Below are 13,711 nucleotides of genomic sequence, written 5' to 3'. Positions count from 1 at the left end.
TGATGTGAAGAGACACAGGGAAAAGACGATCATCTACAAGCCAAGGAGAGAGGCCTGGCTCCCTCAGAGCCCTCAGAAGGACCCAACCTTACTGACACCTTGATTTTGGACTTTCAGGCTGCAGGACTGTGAAACAAGACATTTCTGTTGCTTAAGCTACCCACACTGTGGCACTTAGTTCCATTGGCCCCAGCAGACTAATACAGATGTGTTGGAGAACTCCAGATTGGTAATCATGTGGACTTGATTCCTGGTGCCAGTTCAGTTTAGGGACATATCCAGCAAATGGGAAGATAGCAAGTCCCCAAGCCTGACTTAGCCAGCTTCTGGCTCAGCCACTGCTGGTGGCCACTCTTCCCTTCATGAGGGGAACATCAGCACAGCCTGCTCTTTACTATGATGAGCTCACTGGACAAGCAGCATCTCCTATTTGGCTCAGGGCTCGGCTCTTGAGACCAAGCAAACCGCCCACTGCAGGTGTGTGTGAGGGGTGGGGGGGAAGACCACCAGGAAAGCATTATTTGAAGGGGAGCCGAAAGCCCTATGTCATACAAACAGGAGCCCACACACAGGCATTCACGCGTGCACTGGCAGAAATCCTCATAACCAGGGGCGCCTGGGTGGCACAGCGGTTAAGCGCCTGCCTTCGGCTCAGGGCGTGATCCCGGAGTTACGGGATCGAGCCCCACATCAGGCTCCTCTGCTATGAGCCTGCTTCTTCCTCTCCCACTCGCCCTGCTTGTGTTCCCTCTCTCGCTGGCTGTCTCTATCTCTGTCGAATAAATAAATAAAATCTTTAAAAAAAAAAAAGAAATCCTCATAACCAAGGTGATTACTTAAAGATTTTCTTTAGAAGACACATACTTTAAAATCAGAAAATCCAAGCGCTTCTAATCCTCTAGTCTGAGGGCAAAACTGACTTAGAGATGTTTGTTGGACCCACATAGTATTTTAAACACCGGCAGATTTCACATAAACATCCAGATTTTCAGTATCTCTTGAAGAGTCAAATGCTGCGGACAGCCTGGCTCAGCAGTTCCATCCGACACCAGCTGCTCATTTAGACAGAATCCACGTGTTAAATCCAGGACAACCCCACCCTATTGGGTTCACTCATTTACTTTAATTACCTAACCCTGTAGGCATATGAGTTTGCAACTTCTACTCCATATTCCCCCTTTTCATAGATGAGAAAACTGAGGTCCAAGGAGGTCAAGTGATTTGCTCCAGGTCATGTAGCAAATTAGGCGCAAAGCCAAGACTAGCACCCAAACCCTTCCACTTGGGCTCTGCTCAGTATCCCAACCAGAGTCGATTCTGACTGGTGCTGCATTGGTTGTTAATTTTCTTTTTTTCTTTTCTTTTTTTCTTTCTTTCTTTCTCTTTCTTTCTTTCTTTTTAAGATTTTATTTATTTATTTGACAGAAAGAGACAGCGAGAGAGGGAACACGAGCAAGGGGAGTGTGAGAGGGAGGAGCAAACTTTCCGCGGAGCAGGGAGCCTGATGTGGGGCTCGATCCCAGGACCCTGGGATCATGACCTGAGCTGAAGGCAGATGCTTAACGGCTGAGCCACCCAGGCGCCCCTGTTAATTTTTTTTTTTTAATCACCCATGTATCTAGGCGCTGTTGATACTATGGTGAAGAAAACAAAGTCCCAACTCTGGGGTCACTCTACTGAAGAGTCGACGAAAGGGGATGAAGCAGGAGGAGTTAAGGTGGAGATCAGGAAGAAATTCTGGGCTCTTCAAATGATGAGATCCGGCAATAGGCCACCCTGAAGTCTTCTTTTGCTTGAGATACAAGCTCATCTGCTTGGTCTGGGGAATAAGAACGTCTTGTGAGCCCCTCCAAAGGCTCGGAAGAAATCAGTTCTGTGTTCTCAAAAGAGCATTCTTTTTTTTTTTTTTTAATTTTTTATTCGACAGAGATAGACACAGCCAGTGAGAGAGGGAACACAAGCAGGGGGAGTGGGAGAGGAAGAAGCAGGCTCTCAGCAGAGGAGCCTGATTGTGGGGCTCGATCCCATAACGCCGGGATCACGCCCTGAGCCGAAGGCAGACGCTTAACCGCTGTGCCACCCAGGAGCCCCTCAAAAGAGCATTCTTAAGATTCATAGATCCCCAATGTGGCGTGGGCCTGTGATATTCCCATTGTTTTGCCTTCCATCTCCGATCAGGTAAGGCATTGCTGACTCACTTGTGAGTCTGAGTTTCAGGCAGTGAGATGTGCGTTTCAACACAGGGGCATTGATTTATGGCAACAAGGAATCTGGGAATTCCTCTCTCCTGCTTCCAGGCAGCTCCTACTTTGTGAGGACGGGTCTCTTTCACCACCCACAGGCTTTAATCTCTACAGTATCAATCATATGACAATAAAGCTATGTGACCCAAATCCCACTTGTCTTGGCAGTCAGAGGGTGGGGCAACTGGGACTGCTCCCAGTGGTTCAGTACAGTGGAGAACTTAGTGTCCCTGGTAAATAGCACTAGACTGGGCTACTTGTTGGTGGGGCTGTGGAAGAGGCTGAACAGTCCGATTCTGTGCTCTCTCAGAGGAACTCAGACCCCATCCAGCCTTCTAGAAGGCATTTTGGAGCCCATCACGACTGCCGTAAATCCTACCCTGATTTATATCTGGCTCCATCCATGTGTTTCAAGGTCCTGGGGCTACAGATGAGCCTAACACTTTGCCGACACTGCAGCCTGAACTGTTGCTCTTCCTCTGTCCCCTTCTCCCCTATAGAGGCATCCCAGAGTGTGGCCCAAATTTGAGGCTCATTGAGATTTCTACAGTGAAAGGGGCAGCAGAAATAAATTGATAAATGGATCTCACTTTCCACCCTGGCAATGAAACCGACTTCAGTTTGGGACTTTAGGTGAATTCCCCACTAAAGTGTTTAGAATTATTACTTTCTGACTCTCTTTTTATCCTTGAACCCAGCACTAGTAAGTGTTCTCAAAGAAGCAGCTTTCTTTATCCCAAACTTGGATCTATAGGGAGGAGGCAGAGGGGGGAAAACAAGGCCCAGTAAATCTCTTAGAAGTAAGCTGTCTCCCTGGGGTCCTCCCATCATTCTTTCTCTCCTTCAGTGCAAATCCCAGAGTCCACTTCCACCTGCCCTGGCAAAAGAAGCTTCCATTGGCCCTGCAGACAAAAGAGCCAAATAAGAAACCACCATGAACGTGAAGACTCACAGTGCTGATTTTAAATATGCGGCCCTGTCAGGGCAGAGCAGTGTCCTGATTTTGACTCCCTGGTCAACACCAAACAATATAACCTGTGATTATATGCTGCTGTCAAATGAGATTGTGGATATGAAAGCTTTCCAAAATTGGTCAAGTGCGGATGGGAGGGATCATCTCTGCGGTTATCTGCTCTTTGTTTTCTTGTGTAAATCATTCTCTGGACCTAGTTAAGTCCTTGAGGGCAGCAAGGCACAGGCCAGACAGGAACTCTTGTGAGCCAGAAGCTGCTAGCACAGGTCAGACTCAGGGTAAGCTACGTGAGCACTGGACATGTGTTGACTTCAGAAAAATGAATTATCTGGGGATACAGAATCTTATGGAGGACAGCGTGGTTAAGACACTGGACTTCTGTCCAATAGGACTGATTGACCAAGTGTGTTTATCTCTTTTCCCTCCTCCGACCATTCTAGTACAATCACAAGGTTAAGAGAGGACAAAATCATGGGAGGGGGGATGAGAAAGGATGAAAGATTCCAACAGAAATATTAGGAGATGAAATATTATTTCAACAAAAATAGGGAGTGGGGACAGATGATGTTTTGGTTATAAAGCTTTCAGTGCTCTTTGATTTTTAAAACAGATAAATGTAATATTTAAGAAAGATATTATCATCACGGACTTTCAAAGACAAAAGAAAAACCACATGGGAGCCTGGAGACTTGAGTGGCAGTCGGTGACTGCCAAGCTTGTTGCTGCTCCTATCCGAGCCTGAGCCCCTCATTGGAAGGAGCTAAACAAATTCTGCAATCGCCTTCCAGTTCTAACAATTCCTAGTTCAGTGATTAAATTCCAGAGGCAACACCGATGGCCTCAGAAAACCAACCTATGCTTTGGAATTTGTCAAAACTTGTCTCGAATTTCCCTTTTCTTGGTTTCTAGCTGTGTGAACTAGCTGGACCTCAGCTTACTCATCTCCTGCATGAGGATACTGGCTGTTTCACCAGATTGGCAAGAAGAACAAATTAAATAAATGAAATAATAAAAGGTTGATGCAAATGTTATTTTTCTCCACCATCTTTAGGCAAGGATCTGACGCAGTTCTGGGCACCAGGCATTCGCTTAATAGAAACCTGGAGAATTCAGAAATGAGCTACTATATATTTATTCTTGGGGCAGGGAGGATAGGAAGCAAAGCATTTCATTTCTGCTGATTGGATTAGGAGCCAGGTCCAAGTGTGGATCTCAGAGCCCAGGGAATAATTCCTTTGAGGAGATGTAGCTAGGGAAAGGGCAGACCAGGGAGGGTATAAATGTGAGGTTCTTTGATCAAGCAGCCACCCCACCTTGCACCCCACCACCCCTCCAGTGTGGAACTTTCTCTTAACACAGTCCACACACCCAGCCTCAACCTATATCAGCCTCCTATCCATTACTCGGTGGTTCTTCAGGAAAGCTGAAGGTGACATCCACAGGGATTTCCTTGAGCTCCAAGGGGAGCTCTTGAGGGGCTCTGGACTGGCACACTCATTTCCACACTACCAGCTCCCTTCCACTCTAATTTCTCCACATCGCCTAAAGCTTTAGTTGTATAGTATTCAAACATGTCATTCGATCTGGTCCCTACCCCTAGAAACTTACAAGCTGAGCCCCACCTCAATTCCTACAGCCTGAACCCCCATTTGTCTGAACTAAGCCGAGGCCTGGAAGATGACTGCATGCCATGGAGGGTTAGCCCAATAACGAAGGAAGGGAAGATGTACCATAAATGTAAGAGTTCAGTGTTGAGCTCATGTAACTCCTAGCCAAGGGAACCCCAGAGTCAAGAGCAGAAAATGTTCAGGTCTTTCCTAAGATTGACTCAGACCAGAGGCCTGAGGCAATCCCACATGAAAAATGCAAGCATCATTCCCTCATTCATCAATCAGTAAATATTTATTGAGCACCTACTATATGCCGGACAAATTCCCTGACCTCAGGAAACTTAACCGCCCCCTATTGTCTTCTTCTATTGGTACTGAAGCCCTGTTTAAACTTTCACTTATATGTCCTTCTGTTATTGTGACTACCTCCTCTCCACCAGGTTCCAGGCCCATCCTAATCTATCCTACAGCCCTCTGTGAGCTCTAATCCATTCATTCTTCTGCTCAAAACATTCTGTGATGTCCCAAGGTTTATTGAATCGAGAAACTATATTCACTCATCCGACAGATGTTTAGTGTGTATCTGCTATGTGCCAGGCTCTGTTCTAGGTTCTGGGGGATACAGCAGTGAGGGAGACAGACAAGAACTTCTGCTCTCATAGTGCTTATACTTTAGAGGGGGAGACACACAATAACCAAGATAAATAAGTGAAACAAGTAAAGCATGTTAGTTGGTGATAAGTTCCAAGAAGAACAATAAATCAACAGGGATTAAGAAGGGGAGGGGACAGGGGCGCCTGGGTGGCACAGCGGTTAAGCGTCTGCCTTCGGCTCAGGGCATGATCCTGGCGTTATGGGATCGAGCCCCACATCAGGCTCCTCCGCTATGAGCCTGCTTCTTCCTCTCCCACTCCCCCTGCTTGTGTTTCCTCTCTCGCAGGCTGTCTCTATCTCTGTCGAATAAATAAATAAAATCTTTAAAAAAAAAAAAAAAGAAGGGGAGGGGACAGAGGAGAAGTGAAATTTTACATAGACTACCAGGGAGAAGATGACATTTGAGTAGAGATCTAAGAAAGTGATGGATGGAGCCCTGTAGATAGCAGAGGGAAGATTGTTCCAGAAGGAGGTGCTGGCAAGTGAAAAGGCCCTGAGGTGAGCACATGCTTGCCCATTAAAGGATGGGCAGGGAGGTCAGAATGAAGTTCAGTGGCTGGAAGAGTGAGGATCACGGGGAGAGTGTTAGGATATGAGGTCTGAGAGATAATGACTTTAGCTTTTACTCTGAGGGAGATAGGGAGCCACTAGGAGCTTTAGAGTAAGAGCAACATGGGCTGACTTATTTTGCAGCATCACTCTGCTGCTGTGTTTAAGATAGAAAGAAGGGAGGGAAAGGCCAAACAGGGAGACTAGTTGGAAGACCCCTGTCTCACCCTAACCTGCTCTTCCAACCACATCTCCTACCCTACAACCCTAGCAGACTCTTCCCAGAACACCCACTGCGGCTGCTGGCCTCCTATTCTTGATAAAGTTGCTTCCACTTGGAATATTAATAATAATACAACTGGAATAATAGCTGCTGCTTACTAACCATCCATAACTCCAGTCAAATGGGTTTTTTTGAAGTATTATCTAATTTCACTCACAGACATTATTTCATTTAATGTTGTTATTTTGTCCCTATGTATTGGGATCACTGAGGCTTTTTATGAATTGTCACCAATTGGAAGGTTCCTGGGCCCAACCATAAGATAGAGAACAATTGCTCCTCCTTGGGTCTTAAAGGGAGCTATTCCATCTTTGAGGGTCTCCAGCCCGTGTGACTCCCTGGGCATTTCCTCACCGTAAGTCTGAACATGGGGTAGTAATTAGCATTCCTACCTACACTTTAGGAAACTGAGGCTCACAGAAGATAATAGATCACACAGGAAGTGGCCATACTCTGGTTCAAGATCAAATCTCTGAACTTGAAATGAGACAAAATGACTCACAAGACAGATGGATTAAGAGTAGAAACGGCTCTTCACCTGATCCTTACACACCCCCATCCCAGGGCTATTCCCACATGTTACCAAAGTCTTGTGTGAGGCTCCGCCTGGTTTTAACTCCCCTGGGATACTTCTGATCCTGCTCTGTGGGATTGTTTTTTCCCTTATTTTGTTCAGACCTAGGAATTAGAGACGAGGCAGCCCACACACCACCTGTCCCTCCCCAGGACAGTGACATCTGCATAGCGTGGAGCTGTTAGAAGCAACAGTTTCTCCTGGGCCGTTCAGATCCAAGGAGGGACCCACCAGGCCTTCACTGGCCAGGCGCCTGGCTGACAAATCCCTTAGCGTAGCCAAGTAGCTGCCCTGGTTCACTGGTTACAAAACATTATCTGCAGAGCTAGGCATGAATGCTGCATAAATAGAAATGGAAGGAGGAAGGAAAATAGTAGAACCAGTGAGTGGGGATTTGGGAAGATAAAATACTAGTCCTTCGAGGCTTCTAAAATAAGATGCAGGATTTCTAATAAGAGCTACTCAGTTGATGTAAAATCAATCCTTGCTTCTGCCTTTTCTTTCTCCAGTCAGACTTAGTCAATCAATAACCATTTATCGTTCAGTGTTCAACATACTTCCGTAACTGCAGGTAATGGTTTAAACGATCCCCATGAACTGAGTGTGTCACACTTCATTCATATAGTCTTGCACTTTTAATTCATGAAGAAAGGATAAGGAAAGGAACATTAGCATGTTTTACCCACCATTACAAGTCACAGGGGAAAGTTGCTCTTCCCCAGTACAATTCTAAGAGTACTTTACTAATATGAACTTTTCTGGAATCTTTCCAGCATCTGTACTTTGAAGGAAGGGTCGTGGTTCTGTGCCCTGCCCTCTGTCCAGGAATCCCCCTGCAGCGTTGCCGGCCAGCCAGCCAGGTTCATCTTGCCCACATCCATTTTCCTTAAATGGCTCTGTGTTCAGGTACGCAGGGAGACTTTTTAAAATTTGATTTGTAGAAGACTCTCTTCCCCAAGGTCACTCAGCTGGTCCATGGTGAGTGGGAAGCTGACCCCACCCCACCTGACTGACTCCGTGCCCCTTCCATTAGCTCATGAAGGGGAACCAAAGCTTGGGAACGTTAATCTTGCCCACAGGCCCGAAGTAATATCCCAGGATGTAGATGTGTGGGACCATCGGTCTGTCTGTCCTGGGGGCGTGAAGAAGGCAGCATGCTCCGTCCTTGACCCTGACTGACTGAGCCCAGGGGCTGGATCAGGAGCTTTAGGGGCCTGGGAACCTCTCTCAGTGTGTCCGTGGCTGGAGGCCCTGAGAGTTTCGCTCTGTCTCAGAGCAAGCATGGCCACCTCCCAGTTACTATTCTGTCCTGTGGCAAGTGCCAGCTTGTCTTCCCTTCCCGCCCAGCCCGGGAACCCAGCGGCATTTCTCCGTCAGGCCCAGACCCGTCCTGGCAGCCTGGATTCCACTGCCGAGCCTGCAAGCTCCTCTCAGCCCAGGGACCATCTCTCTCTGGTTTTTGTCACAGAGAAATTTCTCTATTCCAGCAGTTTGGGGAGATGCAGGTGGACAGCTGCAGATGTCTCCCTTGAACTACAGAGCAGTGGGGTGCAGGTCAGGGTGCAGAGAAGGAACGATGGGAGGGAGCGATGGGAAGCTTTAGACATTCCACTCCTGAGGCTATTTCATCCCCAAATCCAAGGTAAATAAAGGAGCTGGGGAGGCTGGGCTGCACCCAGCAGCCCAGCCCTGAGTTCTAGCCCTGACAGCTGAAAGGAGGACTTTCTGGCATTCCCACACGGGGGTGGGAAAGAGGCTGGGTCTGGGCAGGTCTGAAGAGCCCTTGTTCCCTGTGGCCCCCGGGGAGAACACGCCCCAATTTGCTGACCTCTCTGGTAGCAGTCTATCACGTAGGAAGCCCAGCCTCTGATTGCTCACAGGCCGAGTGTGGGTGTGTGCGAGCAAATTGTGTAGTGTGTTTGAGTGTTTATTGTTTATCTGAAATTCAGATGTATCAGGGTGTTCCAATATAGGGGGTCAGGGTTCAGGAGAACCAGAGGGAGGCTGACGCTTCCACCCCTCTGCCCCTCCAATTTCAGTGAGGTGAGGGCCAGTTTCTGGAACATACCCATGCTTTGACCTGCTCCCCACCCGAAAGCCAGAGAATTCCTTGGGCATTGGCTTTCCAGGCGAGCGCTGGTGCCCCAGCCCACATAGCTAGGGCCGCTCCACCTTCAGTTCTGAAACTCCAAAGACTTTCATGTCAAGTGTTAATGTCCCATCCTGGAGCCCCTTTGAAGATGAAAAGCCCTCCTGAGAAGTGAAGGGCTCTGTTGTTGTAATTAACATAATTACAGCAATTTTTCCCATAGCCCTGTAGAAAAGTAGGGGACTTCACTTCTTGCAAGAAATACCTACCTCGCTTTCCCAGGAGACAGCCAACCTCTTCTCATCCAACCTTAAGGTAGATGTCCCTGCCAGCCCCGGTCTCCGTTCCCACCCACCTTGACTTAGACGTGGTTTTGGTTTTTGTTTTACTTTTTCAGATGATTCAGCACCGGGACAAGGCATCCAGCTCTCTGGCCACAGGAACCGCCACCCTCTCCTGGGACATGTCTGTGCCTACTTTCCTGGGTTGAAAACACCTGGCAAATGGTAAAGCCTCCAGCTACCATTTCTACCCTACCTCTGCACGGGACAGAAGGGATGCCAGCTGCTGCAGTATCACCTCTCGACCCAAATGCCCTGCAAACTCTACCCCGATTTCAAGAATCAGTTGCTGCTGTGCAGAGTGACCATGTAGGAAGACACGTAAGCATTTCCCTCTGGAGGGAGCTGGTCACACAGTGGTAGCCAGGGCAGCTAAAGGTCATGCCCAGAGGCCCTGTACAGAGTCTTGTTGTCTTCATTGTTTCTAGAATTGCATCCTTCTGCCGTTCCCAGGGAGGTGACCTACTGTTCTACAGAAAGAGAGAGCGACAGCATTTCCTTCCCTAAATGTTTAGCATAGAGGAGATGCTCAGCATTACTGATTGTGCCAAATTAATCTGTTTGTCATAGGCCAAAGAAGCATCTCTCTCTCTCTCTCTCTCTCTCTCTCTCTCTCTCTGGATTCCCAGGGCTCTAAACAGCTTTGGGGTTTCCTGGCATACCTATAGTATGACTCATATCTGGCCTGTTATACGATTGTCAAAACTAACAGAAATGTCTGACGTGGTTACTGTTGACAGTGTAGACTGCCCAAGTGCCCACACTGTCCAAGAGTTCAAGAATTTTAGACTGCAGACTGATGGTGGCTGATTAATAAGATGTTATAAAATTTCCCTGTCCCCCCAAATCTGTCTTCAGTACCTTAGTATTGGTCTTACCCTAGGTTCTCTTAGGAAATCACAGCAAAGGAGAGTCCTGGATCTCAGAAGAATATGTCCTCAGGACCTGGTCTTTACAGCCTGCTCCTTTCCCCACAGACACGCGTGCACACACATGCACGCACACACACACATATGCAAGTATGCATCTGGAAGCATCAAAGCCAAGTCCTCCTCACCCTTCCTGTTTCATTCAGTTTCATTTAATAAGAACTTACACTTAGAGAGTAAATAATGCTCAACAACTGTAACAGCTCATATTATTATTGTTCTAGTCTCTCTGAGATTCAGAGTTACCCAACATGCCAGATGAGCTTAGGACACCCTGACAGAGGCTCAGTGACAGACAGTTGTGATTAGGCTGTTGAAATGACCTTCACCATAGATGGGAGGATCTGGACAGGTGTCCAAGGGTCTCGAGCCCATCAGAGGGGAGATCTCACTCTGGAAACAGCATGGGGCTGATGCTGGAGCCTCCTTCCGACCCACCCAGCTTTACACTGTGGGAGTGTCTGGGGAAATGCCTGTCAGCAGAAGGAATGTTCCAGTGGGAGCTAGTTCTGGCTGGGCAGCCTGAGGCTGAGTGTAACAAATTGGGGGAGCCAACGGAAGGGTAAGGGAGGGAAGGGGAGAATGTCTGTTCTTACCCCCAGAACACAGCCAGGCTTCAGCAGTGATTGCTTCACGTGAGTATGACCAGGACTGACTCTTTGGACATTGTTGAGAGATTTGGCCAAAACAGGGGGAAGGCTGTACTTCCAGCTAATGTATGCATGTAGAAGCTTGAAGTCTTAGTCCGTTTGGGGCATTATAACAGAATACCATAAACTGGGTGGCTTATAAACAACAGAAGTTTGTTTCTTGCAGTTCTGAGGCTGGGAAGTTCAAGATCATGGTGTTGGCACATAGGGAGTTTGATGACAGCCTGCTTCCCAGTTCTTAGAAGGCCATCTTCTTGCTGTGTCCTCGCGTGGTGGAAGGCATGAGGGAGCTCTCTGAGTCCCTTTTATAAGGACACACATTCATGAGAGCTCCCCCTTTATGATCTAATCACTTCCGAGAGGCCCCACTTCCAAATACTATTACTTTGGGGGTGAGGATTTCAACATATGATCTTGGGGGGGATACACATACTCAGTCCAGTGTATTCAGCATCATTGGGATTCCTATATTAAAAGAAACTCATTCCTTTTAGCTAAAGGTTGAAGCACAGGGATAACTTTGAAGAATGAGTATTCTTCAAGTATTATGCTCTACTTAGGAAACAAATGTATCTTCCCTGAGAGAAAAGGGTAGAGTTTTCTTTATTTTAAAATCAAGAATACATAGTTCTCTGACTTTCTTTTCTTTTAATGATTTTCAAGGTCCTTTTGTTTTCTGCAGAGCGAAGACTAATTTCATGGTATATTCCTGGGTGGTTGAAAAAAATTTCCTCCTTGGATCCCAGCTGCCAATGCTCAACCCTTACCCAGACTACCCTCCTTTCCCTTTCCACTAGGACCTGCCTCGTCCCAAGTCACCACCATCCATACCAGCCACCAAAGGGACAACTGTTACGGTTACTTTGGGACTGGAGGACACAGTGATCCAAAGAGTCACCTGGCTCTTCAGGCAGAGCTGGAGAAGCTACCAGTTTGCAGAAAAAGGGTAGTATAGTCCACGGTGCTCCACACTGAGCTCCAAACAGCTCTGCGATCTGCCCTTGCGGAATTTTCAGTTCACGACTTCATAATAAACTCATGAAAGGACGTCTTCAGTTACAAATTTTATGTCTAAGGTTTTCAGTTCGAGCCGGGATGAATGCATAGAGAAGAAAGCAAGGAGAAATAAAACGCACAAGAAGATGCAAGAAATCTTATTCGGGAGAAATGTATGGCTGTTAAATCTCAAAAAGGCTGATGTTCACTGGGGCTTCCCTAGTTGAAGAAAAAATCTGGCCCCACCAAATGGAAGGTAAATTATCGCCCAAGGGGGGCGCCTGGGTAGTGCAGTCCTTAGGCGTCTGCCTTCAGCTCAGGGCATGATCCCGGAGTTTCGGGATCAAGTCCCACATTGGGCTCCTCCGCTGGGAGACTGCTGCTTCTTCTCCCACTCCCCCTGCTTGTGTTCCCTCTCTCGCTGGCTGTCTATCTCTGTCAAATAAATAAATAAAAAATCTTTAAAAAAAATTATCGCCCAAGGAGAAACAGTCGGATCACTGAAGCCTACCACACCAGATGTGATAGGCTCCCTGGTTTGGCCCGCGGCTTGGGGGCTACACTGGGGAGTGATTTGGTGATAGTCAAATGTGGGAGAACGTAAGAGCAGCTGCTGTTAATTTGAGCTAATAGGCGATTGTGCATTCGATTTCATTCAAGATGGTAATTCCTCATTTTTCAAAAGTGGGACCACAATATATACCCACAATCTATGCATCTTCTCTCCAAAAGAAAAAAATTCTCATAAATGGTCACATGGACAGGTTGGTGGTGCTTAGAAGAGTCATGATTTTCTTGCACAACACGACACGTAAAAGACAAATGAGGAAGAGATGCATCACCTTTAAGTCAGGCCATCGCAAGGGGGATTAATCCCCCTCCCTTTCTGCTCTCTCAGTTCATGGCTCATACGTTCATTAAAGAATTGATCATGTTGTGATATCATGGAGAATCATGGGCTTCTGGTGCTGCCACTTCCCTCTGGACTGTAGGCTCCCAGAGCCGAGGGCTTTTGATTCTTTCATATGAATGCCTTTGCCACTCAATATACGCCCGGAGCGCAGTGGTGCACAGTCAGGGATTACTCAACAAGCAAATATCTTCCTGGTCCTAGACTGGACCCAGTAGCACATATGGAGTGTAACCTCACTTAGTACATAACGTATGACTGAGATTTGCATCTGGATCCATCTGAGTCCAGCACTCTCTTGTCTTAGCCTCTTTGTAAACCTACCTTTCCTGAGAAGGATCAGTCAGTAAATGGAAGAAAATAGTCGCTTTCCTGCTCCCCCAATGTCTGCTCCTTCTCAGTCACCTTGCTGGTTCTTCCTCAACGCCCCAGCCTCTTAAATCTTCGGGGCCCCGGGGTTCAGTTCTCAGGCCTCCCCTCTGTATTTATACTAGGTGATCTCATCGTGTCTCATTCATGCTGACCACTCCCAGATGTGCCTGGCTCTCCTGGCATCCTGGACCTCTTCCCTGAAGCCAGTTGTGCACGCATTTCTGACTACCTCTTGGATCTCTCCCCTTTGGTGTCTAATAAAATTCCCAAGCACAGGTGAATCAAATAATCTTTTTTGTTAGGCAGATAGATGCAGGATCTCTGAGGCCAGAAAGGGAGAACAGAAGAAGTTAACAGCTGTGGGGAGCAAGTCCCTGAAGTTGGCCCATGGGATGCCCTGGTGTTGTAACCATGCCCTGCACAGGGACCAGCATGGAGGGTATGGATTTCGTAAACTGAATTCACCATAGTCTCTACTATGATCACTCTATCAGGGTCTCTTGAGATGCTAGTTTCAAAAATGTTGAGAAGTGGAAGG

This window comes from Ailuropoda melanoleuca, chromosome 8, assembly GCF_002007445.2.
Source record: "Ailuropoda melanoleuca isolate Jingjing chromosome 8, ASM200744v2, whole genome shotgun sequence".
Lineage (NCBI taxonomy): Eukaryota > Metazoa > Chordata > Mammalia > Carnivora > Ursidae > Ailuropoda > Ailuropoda melanoleuca.
The sequence above is the reverse complement of the archived record's forward strand: the minus strand, read 5'-3'. Positions refer to the sequence as shown.